Genomic DNA, 13,904 nt, shown 5'->3' on the forward strand with positions numbered 1-13,904 from the left:
AGTTGTTTGTAAAATCTCATCAGGCAGTCATTTTTTTTAGGTATGGATTTAACTAAATAGCCTCTGAATTCCCTCCCAGCTCTGAAATTCTGTGATTCTGTGACCTAAATGCAAACATATTAAGAAAGGATGGTGAAAAAAAAGATATGTTGAGATATATAGTGGAGAATAAGAAATGGACAAGGTCAAAGGCTCGAAGATCACTCAGAAACTTCATTTTTTTATATTACTAATATCTCTTTATAATTATCATCATCACTGACATTCCCATAAAAAGGCTCGCACTATTTCATTTTATACATTCAATTCTCCTCATTGATATTTTCTTCCCAAAAGAAGGCTTAAAGTCTATGATATGGTAAGCATAGAGAAAATTTTTTTAAAATGGAGTTAACTGTACCTTAACAGTCAGGCAATAATTTATAATTGAATTTAGTCATATTAGAACCAGCTCTCTTTGTGCCCTTAAAAAACTAACTACAATAATAAATCTGTACCACACTTGAAGAAAGAATAGCTACAATAAGTTCTATACAATTATAATTCTATCCCAAACTGATGAAACAATCTGTGAACTTTATAAAGGAGGTGAAGGGGAGTGATTTCAACTATGGGGCATGAACCCTCAGGAAAGCTATTCACCTCTACTTAGTACTATGGTCAAAGGTCAACAAGTCTAGGATACTGAAGTGAGAAAAATAATGAGAAAGATGTATTAGCATGTTAAGAGGAACACTCCTTGAACCAGAGAAAACTGTTTTTATGGAGCACTGTTATATGGCAGGGGAGGGAATAGGGTAATGAACAGTCAATACACAGTAGAATGTAGCAAATAATTTCATGAAACTAAAACAAAAGAACGTGTAATTTTGGGGAAATTATAATATCTAAAAATAGAAACTTAATGAAAAACTGTATATGTTTGGGGGGTGGTAGTACTTCTGTTCTTAGTCCATTGCAGTATTTTTGAAATACTGGATAGCCTAAATCAGTCTCTGCATGGGCAATAGATAAAATTAAAGGTATTAATTCTGATTGTCACCATTTCTTAGAGAAGCTTAGCTGACACAAAAATTTTTCCAACATGAGGAGGCCAAAAAAGTCCTAAATCCTCTCAGTTACCAAATACTTTATCACTTTTCACATAGCCAAGGGCAACACTGGATGAGAGTATCAGTTCATTTGCCAAATGTTATGAAGAAGTATTATTGGCTTACAAAACTGCAAAAAATCAGTGAAGAGAAAAACAAGCCTGCAGGAGGAAGCTTGGTGAGAGAGGCAGCTAAGTCACATCATCCCAAGAGCATTTATAGATAAATTTGGAAAGAGGAAAATAAATTTCAAATGGAGCAGATGTGCCAGCATTTCTATAATGATCTCATCTCATCATTGATCACCGTGGAATTGCAATATTTCAATCTTACTCAACAAGCATTTATTGAGCACCTATATACTGGGGATGCAAGTAAAAAGAATGAAATATTCTCTCCTCTCAAGGAGTTTGCATCCTCACAGATAAGACTATGCCATTTCCCATTAGTAGTTTTGCTTGGCTTTGTGTCCAGGGATCATCATGTTCAACCCTCAGGATAAATGGATCACCCAAAATCTGGTCACCATGGAGAATGACTCAGATTTTGTGACCCTCATTACCCCCTCAACTCATTCTTAGTTGCTTCTTCTTTCTGATTGGAGGGCAGAGCATAAACCCCTCCCAAAGCCTTCCTTTACAGGGTGCTTCCAACCTTCCAGATGGCTCCATTTTATCACAGCAGCACAGACTACCACACCCACATGGAACCCTGCATGCTCTGCAGGGTAGAACCTGGTTGTTGCCTCTCCCTTTTTAGCTTCTTCTTGTGAGTTATTTTCCCTTATTAAATTGGAAGCTTCCTTAGGGCAGGAGACTATCTTACTTTCTCTTAATTGTGTCCTTAGCACCTGGCATACAGGAGACACTTAATAAATGTTAATTGTATTAAATTGAATTGGAAGCAAGTATACATATAAGTATTCATAGGAAAGGTAATAAATTCAAATAAATGCAAGGTAGTTAAATTTGAGGTGGTTATGGAGGGAGAGTCCCAGCATTTGAGTGGATTCACAAAGATGTCAAACCAGAAGTACTTGATATTAAATAGGAAGAAGTATAAACAATGCTTATGAAGATGAAGCTGAGCTGAATTGTTGGACCTGATAAAATATACACAGAAATAATCTGCATTGCAAGTGAAACAATTCTGAAAGAAATACAGGATCAAATTTCAAAATATCTCAAAGATAAGAAGGTGTGAAAAGAATGTGAAAAGATAGAAAAACTAAAGGTGATATTATTATCATTAATATAAAGAGTCAGAAAAAAAATGATTACCAAGCTATATAAGGACAGCTAGGATGTAATGAATAGGAAATCCAGTCTGAAATCAGGAAGACCTGAGTTCAGATTTGGCCTCAGACACTTACTAGCTGTGTGACTGTAGGTAAGTCACTTAACTTCTCTTTGCCTCAGTTCATCTATAAAATGGGGACACACTGGAGAAGGATATGGCAAACTGCTCCATTGTCTTTGCCAAGAAAACCCCATAGGGTAACATAGTGTTAAACATGACTAAATGATTGCAAATAATAGCACCAACCAACCTATATCCAAATAAGTCCCCATTAGTGCAAACCATGAATCCCATGGACTGGTAGTATTATTTGAATTCATACTGTATATTTCCTTTGGACTGGAACCAATTACCATATTTTACAAAATTATACTAAAAGGTGTGCTTGGAGTTAGCTCTGTCTTTGAAGGTGATTATTAAAACTTCAGTATTTACATTGCAGAAATCAGTTGTTACAAATCAGGATTCGGTTTATTGTTTTGTTTATTGTCTAGATTGTAGAAAGTATTAATGGTGCAAATTAAACCTAAAAATGTATATGTATACATCGTTTTCTCCCAGAGATCCTGATTGTTAAATATTTACAAGCACGCCTCTGGCTATAGCTTTCTAATTTTTGTAACAATTTTATGGTACATGAGTGGTCTTGATGAAAATGGAGGATGGTACAAGACCTTAATGCTGACCATTATTTCCTGGAAATGCAGTTTGTTTTCAAGTGTTGTCATGTTGCAGTATCAGCAGAATCAAGATTGCACTTAACTCAAAGACTAAAAGAAGTGTATGCTGGGTACAAGCTGGTTGTGGTGCATCATCAGTGATATTTTATGCTCAAGAAATGGTGGGAAATATCACTCAGGGAATGTCTGGGGGAAAAAGATATAGTCTGGTCAGGTATTGAAAATGAAGATTAAGAGATGGGGGAATGTGGATTGTGGAATATTCCATATACTATCAGATTCAGTTACTCCATTGATATATACATACATACATACATATGTGTGGTGTGTGTGTGTGTGTGTACACATTTCTTCTGCCTCTTTAAAAAAATTCTTTGTTACAAGGGATTGATCTCTGGCTAAGAGAAGGGTAGAGATACCTTTGGAAAGGAAGGTGACATAAAAACAAAAGAGAGCAATTAAAAAAATAAAATAGAAGAAACTATGAAACATTAAAAGAGAAATGCAATAAGCACATTGACTGTGGAGGATTTATGCAAAGATGGGAAAAAGTATTACCTGTGATGAGGAGGTACACATGGGCTAGGCTGGTCCCTGGTCAAGAAAGTGTCCACCTCAGTGGTGTCCCAACCCCACACAAGTATAAAGGACAGTAGGATTTTAAGGCATATCCATATCACTTCAGCATCCATACTTAACTTCCCTCGCCTTAATACTGTATCAGGTGAAAGGACCTCCAAGGCTTGTGGCAAAGCCTATAGGAATTAACCAGAAAGAGTTTTGAGGTTTTTTTTTTGCTTATTTGGGGTTTTGTTGTTTTGTTTTGACCATTTTGGAGTTTACTTCTAACAACAGATCCCCTGTGATATTCTATATAAAATATATTTTTTTAGGAAATAGCCTTCACTTTAAGGAAGGGTCATTAGATTAACCATGATATAAAATTTCATGGATGAGACCACATTAACAATTTTCATTCAGGCTATGAATAGAGATCTTGTTAGTTTCCAAGAGTGGCAATACATTAAATTCTCTGTCAGTAACTCCAGATGCAAATCTTCATTTTCGTGTTGTTATTTGAATCCACTGATATTTTGCAGTAGACAAATATTACATGAAGCCTAAGCTGATTTTGAATCTTAAATATTTAGTATGATTTGCAACATCAGCTATCTCTTTGTCAAACTTCTTAGAGTGCTTAACCAACCAACAGAAATAATAATTTCCCCTTAAAAAGCAGTGGAAGAAACATTTGTGTGGAGTTGTGATTTATTAGAGTGAAATAACTCATGTTCACATTCTCTTTCTCCAAAGAATTTTGCTTAATATCCATTCCAGGAAATGCAACGTAAACATTTTTTACACTTGTAATTTGGTTCTTTCAGCTCCAATAATTTCAAGAAAAGAAGAAAGGATAGGGAGGAAGACTACCTTCTGTTTATCTCCCCACTCATCATTCTAGTCACTCACATGAAGGACGACAGCAGATGTGGAGGGGCTGGGTTAAGAGTAAAAAAATTCTTTCTTTTTAAGATGCTTGTCATTTACAAGGGCATATTTGTCTCTAAAGGCCTAAGAATGAACTCTTAGCATCTTGAGCATGTAAAGAATATTGTACTTCTGGATGGTCTTATAGACCTCGACCCTGAAACAGTGTTTAGCCCTGTAGCTAACTGAATGAAAGGAGTCACTTGCTTCAGGGATAGCAAAGTCATCTGAGGGTAATTGGGAAAGGCGTGTTGAAAGAATGACCCAGTTCATCCTTCAAAACATTTTTAATGCAGGGGATATGAGATAACTCCAAGTTAAAATGTGAGATTTTAATCAGAAGGTAAAATGAGTTTATTTAGTTGTTCAGTATTTCAGAAAAGAGTAACATTTCTTCTGTCTTCTCATTCATAATTAATGTCCTTGTTAAGTTGTCATATAAATTAAAAAAAGGAAATCAGTTGTGTCATTATACCTTGTTGTTAAACATAAGGTATGAAGTCATTAGTAGCTATAACATATGTTCTTGATTTCCTGACTACTGGGAACATCATGCATTTGTTTCTCCTTTAGGAGACAAGATATGGTTGTTCATAGCACTATTTGCGTGTCCTTATCCTATGTGACTATGTCCAGGATAGAATATTCAGGGTCAACTTAAAGATGCCCTCAAAAGAGATGGGGTAATGCAAAGGTTATTTATATTAACTATAGGAGTTTCCCTTCTTTCATTTCCTTCCTCCCCTACCTTCCAATCCAATTCATTAAGTGATAGCAATGTAAAAGAAACAGGAAAATGTAGCCCATAAAGGTGTTGTGATATTTTTAAAAATTAAAACAGTAAACCAAAATGAAGTGGAGGTATATGTGTGTGTGTGTGTGTGTGTGTGTGTATACACACACACATACATATACAAACACATATATATATACACATATTATATATATACATATGCATACATATATGTATATATATGCATATACATCCGCAAACATATGTATGCATGTGAGTGTGAGTGAGTGTGTGTGTGTGTATGGGTGTGAAGAAAGTGTACACTTTGCTTGAGAATTAGGCATCAGGAACTTCATTGTAAGTTTTGCTATTTTCAGTGACCATGATGACACCTATATTATCTTGTTCAGTCATTTTCAGTTGTATCCAAATCTTTATGATCCTATTTGGGGTTTTCTTGGCAAAGATACTGGAATAGTTTGCCATTTCCTTCTCCAACTTATTTTACAAATGAGGAATTAAAGCATCAGGGTTGTGACTTGCCCAGGGTCACACAGCCAGTAAGTGTCTAAGGTCAGATTTGAACTCAGGAAGATGAGTCTTCTTGACTACAGGCCCAGTGCTCTATCTACTGGACCTCTATTATATAGAGATAATGTAAAATCTGCCCCCTTTAAAGAAGAAAGGTACAGATCCACTGTGATGACTTGAATTATCTGGCTGATTGTCCAATTTCTCAGCTTTGAATTGACTATTAAGATTTGTGTTAGCTGTCTTTTTTACAAAGTACATTTTGTTGATATATTGTGTTTTTAACATCACCTACATCTCCCATGGTACCTTTGTCCTTCTATACTTCCAGAGAGACATCCTTTATAGTAAAGGGTTTTAAGAACAAGATTTTTCTAGAGTTCAAGAAAAGTAACCACCATTTGAAAAAAAAAAAAGTCTGACATTATATGTAGTGTTCCACACCCATGATTTCCTTCTCTGTAAGAAAATAAAAAAAGAAGAGCTATATTCTCACCTCCCTTCTTGGGGACTAAACTTGGTCATTATAATTCCACAGTATTCAGGTTTGATTCTTTTATTTTTCTTTTCATTTACATTAATTTATTGACTATATAATTTTCCTACTTGCATTTTCTTCACTCTGCATCAGTTGGCATAAATCTTTCCGTGCTTCTTTTTAGCCATGAACCTTAATATTCCTCAGAGCATACTAACGTTTCATTTAGCAAACCATGTTTAGTTGTTCCCCAAATGTTGGGTATCTTCTTTGATTCTTGGGTGCTTTGAAAGAAAACGTTGCTATAAGTACTTTGGTACGTAGGGGACTTTTCTCTTTCTCATGTACCTTCTGGAGGAAAATTAGACAAGCTTTAGCCTCCTTCAGTTCTCAACTCAGAAGACACTTTCCATGCAAAGAAAAATCCCTTTTATATTCTAATCCAAAAGAATGTAAGCTCTTTGAGGTAGAACTGTCTTTTCCTGTTCCCTCCACCCAGTGCAGTGTCTGCCACAAAGTAGACAAAGATGAAATGCTTGGTGATTAATTTCTCTGATTCTTCCCACGTCTTCCTAGGTCCCCCAGCTCCTCATTTAGTGTGCTTTTTTCTCAATTTAGTTTGCATTTATTTTTGTGCACATATTATATCTCCAAGGAAAATTTAAGTAGTCTCTTAAGGACAAAGACAATTTTCATTGTTAAGCTTAGTATCTCCAACACCAAGCACAATGTCTTGTGGCTAGTAGGTACTTGATACGAGTGTGTTGAATGAATGACTGTGATGTTGCAGAACCTCTCTGTATCCCATCTTTCCAGCCAGTGACACTGCGTGGAAAGACTAATAAAAACGATTAGAAAACACTTTGCCAGTTTTAAATGCTAAAGACTAAGGCATTGCTTTGAAGTCACAAGAACCGTGACAAGTTTCCAGGCAAATATATAATTAAGCTGTCCAAACCACATTAGCCGCTTGTGCTATTTAACAAGGGCTGACGGTTTCTGTCAATGAGTTTAAATTATACTAGCCTCTGTAACTCCTATTGACTTCAACAGAATGAGAGAATTGGGTATGGGTGTTTAAGTCTGTCGGTTTATACTTAGCTTTCAAGAGAGTAATGAAAAGATTGCCCAATTGAAAGCTCTTGAATTGGACCCATTATTTCTAGTAGAAGGAGTGGTAAATCTGCCAATTGGTTTTTAAGAAAGTAGAGGGATATTGTATAACCATGAACAGCAATAGCACTACCATTTAAATGTACAGCTTTATGTGGTTTGATGACATTCTGGTATGTCTTTCTATGGGGCACAGAAACATCTGGATGTATTTGGTAGCAGTAGTAGCTAGCGTGCTGGACTTGGAGACAAGAATGGCATAGAATCCAGATGCCTACTTGTTGTATAACACTTGGCAAGCTCTCTCAGCCTCAGTTGCCTTATTTGTAAAATAGAGATAGCAGGGAAGAACAATAGTGATCATCCAATACTGTTCTATAAACTAGCATTTACATAATACGTATGTGTGTGTGTGTACACATACACACACACAAATCACATAGACACACACACATATATGTGTGGATATATTTATTTATAAATCACTGTATAAATGTTAGTTATTAATACTGTTGGTAGTATTTCTCCTCTGGGGATAAAGAGACTTCCTGATACTCTCATCATGTTAGGGACTCCTATATGTTCATATTTGAAGTTCCTAAAAATGAATCATGATTTGGATGAGTATTTGGGACTAGTTCTAATCTGAATCATGAAGGCACAGTCTTGGGTCCCCACCCCCCCACTCTAGAAAGAGCACCAGATTTTGGAGTCAAAGACTTGTATTTGAATCCTGACTTCATTACAGAAGAACATGCCTATTTCTCTTCCCTGAGGTTCAGGATTCTTGTTTATATGATTGCATTGGATGATCTCTAGTGTTCATTTCTGCTCAAACATTCTGGGATAATGTTATTTTGGGGAGTATGTGCTTAGCTCTAGCGCAGATATTTTGATCTAGCCTAGTTCACTTGAAGAATCTCCACTGTCATAGGTCAGAATTCCAAGGAAAAATTCTAAAATCTATCAGAACATGCAAGAACATCTCTCTTAACCTCTAATCAGGAATGTATCAGAGATTTTAGAACTTAGTCCAGGTTCTAGGGTTAGAAGCAAGAGAGAAGTTGAGCATGCTTATGGCCTCATGTTTGCCAGACTGTGTTGTCTCAGTCTAAGGGCATACACAATGACCTGATGACTTGCTTCATAGGTTTCAGCAGAATAAAAACAATGGAGTGTCTTTCTCCCTCACCTAGAAAGTCAACCCAAGTGTACTACCATAGGGTACTGGTATGTATAAGACACAAGTTGAAAATTCCTACATGAAAAATGAAAAGTCAGTTGAGCAATCAGCTGTTTGTTCCACACAATGACAAAAAATGCTTGTGCCTGGACTTAGGAAGACCTGAGCTCAAAACTGCCCTCAGACACTTACTAGTTGTATAACTCTGGACAAATCACTTAACCCTGTTTGCTCAGTGCCTCACCTGTAAAATGAGCTGGAGAAGGAAATGGTAAACCACTTCAGTGTCTTTGCCAAAAAAATCCCAAACCAAAAGATCCAAATGGCATCATGAAGAGTTGAAAATGACAGAAACAATTGAACAACAATGAAAGCTATGTCAATATGTCATATATGTCTATATGTCTATGTCTGTTATATGCCAGGCATTGTGCTAAGTGCTGGGAATATGAAAAGAGGTGAAAGATGGTTCCTGCCCTCAAGGAGTTTACAATGTAGTGAAAACTGAATGCTATCCTAATGAGTGCTGGACCTGGTATCAGGAATTGCAAGGGTTCTAATTCTACTATAAAGACTAAGTACATAAATAATACTGCCTGTGAGACCCTTTGCTAATCATTTGATTTCTTTAAGCCTGAGATTCTTTATTTATAAAATTAGGGATAATAGTATATGCAGCATATTAAGATCATAAGTTAATAATATTATAAAGCTGGAGCTGGCAATGACCTTAGAGGTTGTCTGATCTAATGACCTCATTTAGTGGATAAAGAAATTGAATCCTAAGAGGTGGCACCAACATGGCAGAGTAGAAGTAGGGATCTGCTAGAGCTCTCCCTCAAACCCCTCAAAAAACCTGAAAAACTGACTCTAAATAAATTCTAGAGCAGTAGAAGTCACAAAATGACAGACTCAAGCAAATTTCCAGCCCAAGACAATCTGGAAAGACAACAGAAATAATCTATTGTGCCAGGCTGGGAGTGAATCATAGGACTTAGAGAACTCAATTGCTGGTGGCTGCTACTGTTTCCAAGCTTCTCAACCCATAAATGCTAAAGACAGCTTCAAAGTTCAGTGGGAAGGGTCTCTAAAGTGGCTGAAAGGGGACTGTGGTCCAGTCCCAGCCCCAGATTGGCAGCCACTGCTGAAGCAGAGGTTACTTCTGGAGCCCCTCACTTAACAAAGAGCTCAAAATTCAAGTAATTGGCTGAGAAAATGAGCAAGCAGGGTGTGTGTGTGTGTGTGTGTGTGTGTGTGTGTGTGTGTGTGTGCGTGTGTGTGTGTGTGTGTGTGTGAAGACACAAACTACAGATTCTTACTGTTGTGGTGAAGAGGTATTTTCTTACATCACTGAGATGAGGAAGATCAAAACATGCAACCAGAAGAAGACAACAAAGTGAAAACTCCTGTATCCAAAGCCTCCAAGAAAAATATGAATTGGTCTTATACAATGGAAGAGTTCAAAAAGGATTTTGAAAATCAAGTAAGAGAAGTAGAGGAAAAATTGAAAAGAGAAATGAGAGTGATGCAAGAAAATCATGAAAAATGAGTCAATAGCTGGCTAAAGGAAACAAAAAAAATGCTGAAGAAAATAATAGCTGTAAAATTAGAGTTACCCAAATTGAAAAAGAGGTTCAAAAAGTCAATGAGGAAGAGAATGCCTTAAAAAGGAGAGCAGACCAAATGGAAAAAAGTTGTCCAAAAGCTCACTGAAGAAAATAATTCCTTATAAATTGAAATGGAGGGGGCGGAGCCAAGATGGCGGAGTAGAAAGACGCACATACACATAGCTCCCAACCCACAACCCAAAGAACGGCTACAGGGAAGTAACTCACGGCGATTTCTGCACCCAGAGGCCACGGAACATTGGAGCAAGGGAGATTGCTGTTCCGGAGAGACCTGCAAACCTCTCGCAAAAGGTCCATCACGCTGCAGACGCGGAGGGCAGCCCAGACCTGCCGCGACAGCGGCACTTAGAGATACAGATCCGAGCAGGCTTCAGGGACGGGACCTCCAGCCGCCGCACAAGTCCCTCCACTCACAGGTGACGGGGGTCCGTGAGAGAGTCTCTTTGGCGGGTTGAGAGGGGAGTGGGGTGCCCCCATAACTCAGGCCCCCCCCGGGAGGTAGAAGCTGAGAGGCGGCTGCAGACCAGAGCTCCCCAAGGGGGCAGGAGCCTGGATCCATTGTGGAAGGTCTGTGCATAAACCCCCTGAGGGAACTGAGCCTGAGAGGCGGCCCTGCCCCAACCTGACCACCTGAACTTAATCTCACACTGAGTAGCAGCCCTGCCCCCGCCAAAAACCCTAAGGCTGGAAGCAGCATTTGAATCTCAGTCCCCAAAAGCTGGCTGGGAGGATCAGGAGGTGAGGTGGGTGTGAGGAGAATATTCAGAGGTCAAGTCACTGGCTGGGAAAATGCCCAGAAAAGGGAAAAGAAATAAAGACTATTGAAGGCTACTTTCTTGGAGAACAGGCATTTCCTCCCTTCCTTTCTGATGAGGAAGAACAATGCTTACCATCAGGCAAAGACACAGAAATCAAGGCTTCGGTGTCCCAGCCCACCCAATGGGCTCAGGCCATGGAAGAGCTCAAAAAGAATTTTGAAAATCAAGTTAGAGAGGTAGAGGAAAAGCTGGGAAGAGAAATGAGAGACATGAAGTCAAAGCATGAACAGCAGATCAGCTCCCTGCTAAAGGAGACCCAAAAAAATGTTGAAGAAATTAACACCTTGAAAACTAGCCTAACTCAATTGGCAAAAGAGGTTCAAAAAGCCAATGAGGAGAAGAATGCTTTCAAAAGCAGAATTAGCCAAATGGAAAAGGAGATTCAAAAGCTCACTGAAGAAAATAGTTCTTTCAAAATTAGAATGGCACAGATGGAGGCTAATGACTTTATGCAAAACCAAGAAATCACAGAACAAAGAGAGAAGAATGGAAAAATGGAAGATAATGTGAAATATCTCATTGGAAAAACAACTGACCTGGAAAATAGATCCAGGAGAGAGAATTTAAAAATTATGGGACTACCTGAAAGCCATGATCAAAAGAAGAGCCTAGACATCATCTTTCATAAAATTATCAAGGATAACTGCCCTGAGATTCTAGAACCAGAGGGCAAAATAAATATTCAAGGAATCCACAGAACACAGCCTGAAAGAGATCCCAAAAGAGAAACTCCTAGGAACATTGTGGCCAAATTCCAGAGTTCCCAGGTCAAGGAGAAAATATTGCAAGCAGCTAGAAAGAAACAATTCAAGTATTGTGGAAATACAATCAGGATAACACAAGATCTAGCAGCCTCTACATTAAGGGATTGAAGGGCATGGAATAGGATATTCCAGAAGTCAAAGGAACTAGGACTAAAACCAAGAATCACCTACCCAGCAAAACTGAGTATAATACTTCAGGGGAAAAATTGGTCTTTCAATGAAATAGAGGATTTTCAAGTATTCTTGATGAAAAGACCGGAGCTGAAAAGAAAATTTGACTTTCTAACACAAGAATGAAGAGAACCATGAAAAGGTGAACAGCAAAGAGAAGTCATAAGGGACTTACTAAAGCTGAACTGTTTACATTCCTACATGGAAAGACAATATTTGTAACTCTTGAAACATTTCAGTATCTGGGTACTGGGTGGGATTACACACACATACATGCACACACGCACACACATAGAGAGAGAGTGCACAGAGTGAATTGAAGAGGATGGGATCATATCTTAAAAAAAAATGAAATCAAGCAGTGAGAGAGAAATGTATTGGGAGGAGAAAGGGAGAAATGGAATGGGGCAAATTATCTCTCATAAAAGAGGCAAGCAAAAGACTTATTAGTGGAGGGATAAAGAGGGGAGGTCAGAGAAAAACATGAAGTCTACTCTCATCAAATTCCACTAAAGGAAGGAATAAAATGCACACTCATTTAGGTAGGAAAACCTATCTCACAATACAGGAAAGTGGGGGATAAGGGGACAAGCAGGGTAGGGGAGATGATAGAAAGGAGGGCATGGGGAGGAGAGTGCAATTTGAGGTCGACACTCATGGGGAGGGATATGATCAAAAGAGAATAGAAGTAATGGGGGACAGGATAGGATGTAGGGAAATATAGTTAGTCCTATACAACACAACTATTATGGAGGTCATTTGCAAAACTACACAGATTTGGCCTATATTGAATTGCTTGCCTTCCAAAGGGAAGAGGTGGAGAGGGAGGGAGGTAAAGAAGTTGGAACTCAAAGTGTTAGGATCAACTGTCGAGTAATGTTCTTGTCACTAGGAAATAAGAAATACAGGTAAAGGGGTATAGAAAGCTATCTGGCCCTACAGGACAAAAGAGAAGACGGAGACAAGGGCAGAGAGGGATGATAGAAGAGAGAGCAGATTGGTCATAGGGGCAATTAGAATGTTTGGTGTTTGGGGGGGGAGGGGATAAAAGGGGAGAAAATTTGTAACCCAAAATTTTGTGAAAATGAATGTTAAAAGTTAAATAAATAAATTTAATTTAAAAAATTGAAATGGAGATAATGGAAGCTAATAACTTTTTGAGAAATCAAGAACAAAACCAAAACAATGAAAAAATAGAAGACAATATGAAGTATCTCAGGACAAAAAATAACCTACCTGGAAAATGGATCCACCAAAAATTATTGGACTATGTGAAATCCATGATAAAAAAAAAAAAAAAGATCCTAGATATCATCTTTCAATAAATTATCAAGGAAAACTGTCAATATTCCAGAACCAGAGGGTAAAATAAAAATGGAAAGAATCCACAGATCACCTCCTGAAAGAGATCCCTAAAGGAAATCTCCTAGAAATATTGTAGCCAAATTCCAGATTTCCCAGGTCAAGGAGAAAATATTACAAGCAACCAGAAAGAAACAATTCAAGTATTGTGTAAACACAATCACGATAACACGCATAATGGAAGTTCAATGAAATATAGGTCTTCCAAGTATTGTTATTGAAAAGACCAGAGCTGAATAGAAAATTTGAGTTTCAAATAAAAGAATCAAGAAAAGCATGAAAAAGTAAACAGGAAAAAGAAACCATAAGGGACTTATTAAAGTTGAACTGTTTACATTCCTACATGGAAAGACGATATTTGTAACTCACGAGACTTTCTCAGTGTTAGGATAGTTGGAGGGAATATACATATGCATACACACATGTATAAGTATAAATGTACATGTATATGTATATGTACATATATACATATGCATATATATACATACACATACACACACACATATATATGTAGATATACATATATATATATGTATATGTATAGATATATATTTAGAGAGAGATA

This window comes from Notamacropus eugenii, chromosome 6, assembly GCF_028372415.1.
Source record: "Notamacropus eugenii isolate mMacEug1 chromosome 6, mMacEug1.pri_v2, whole genome shotgun sequence".
NCBI lineage: Eukaryota > Metazoa > Chordata > Mammalia > Diprotodontia > Macropodidae > Notamacropus > Notamacropus eugenii.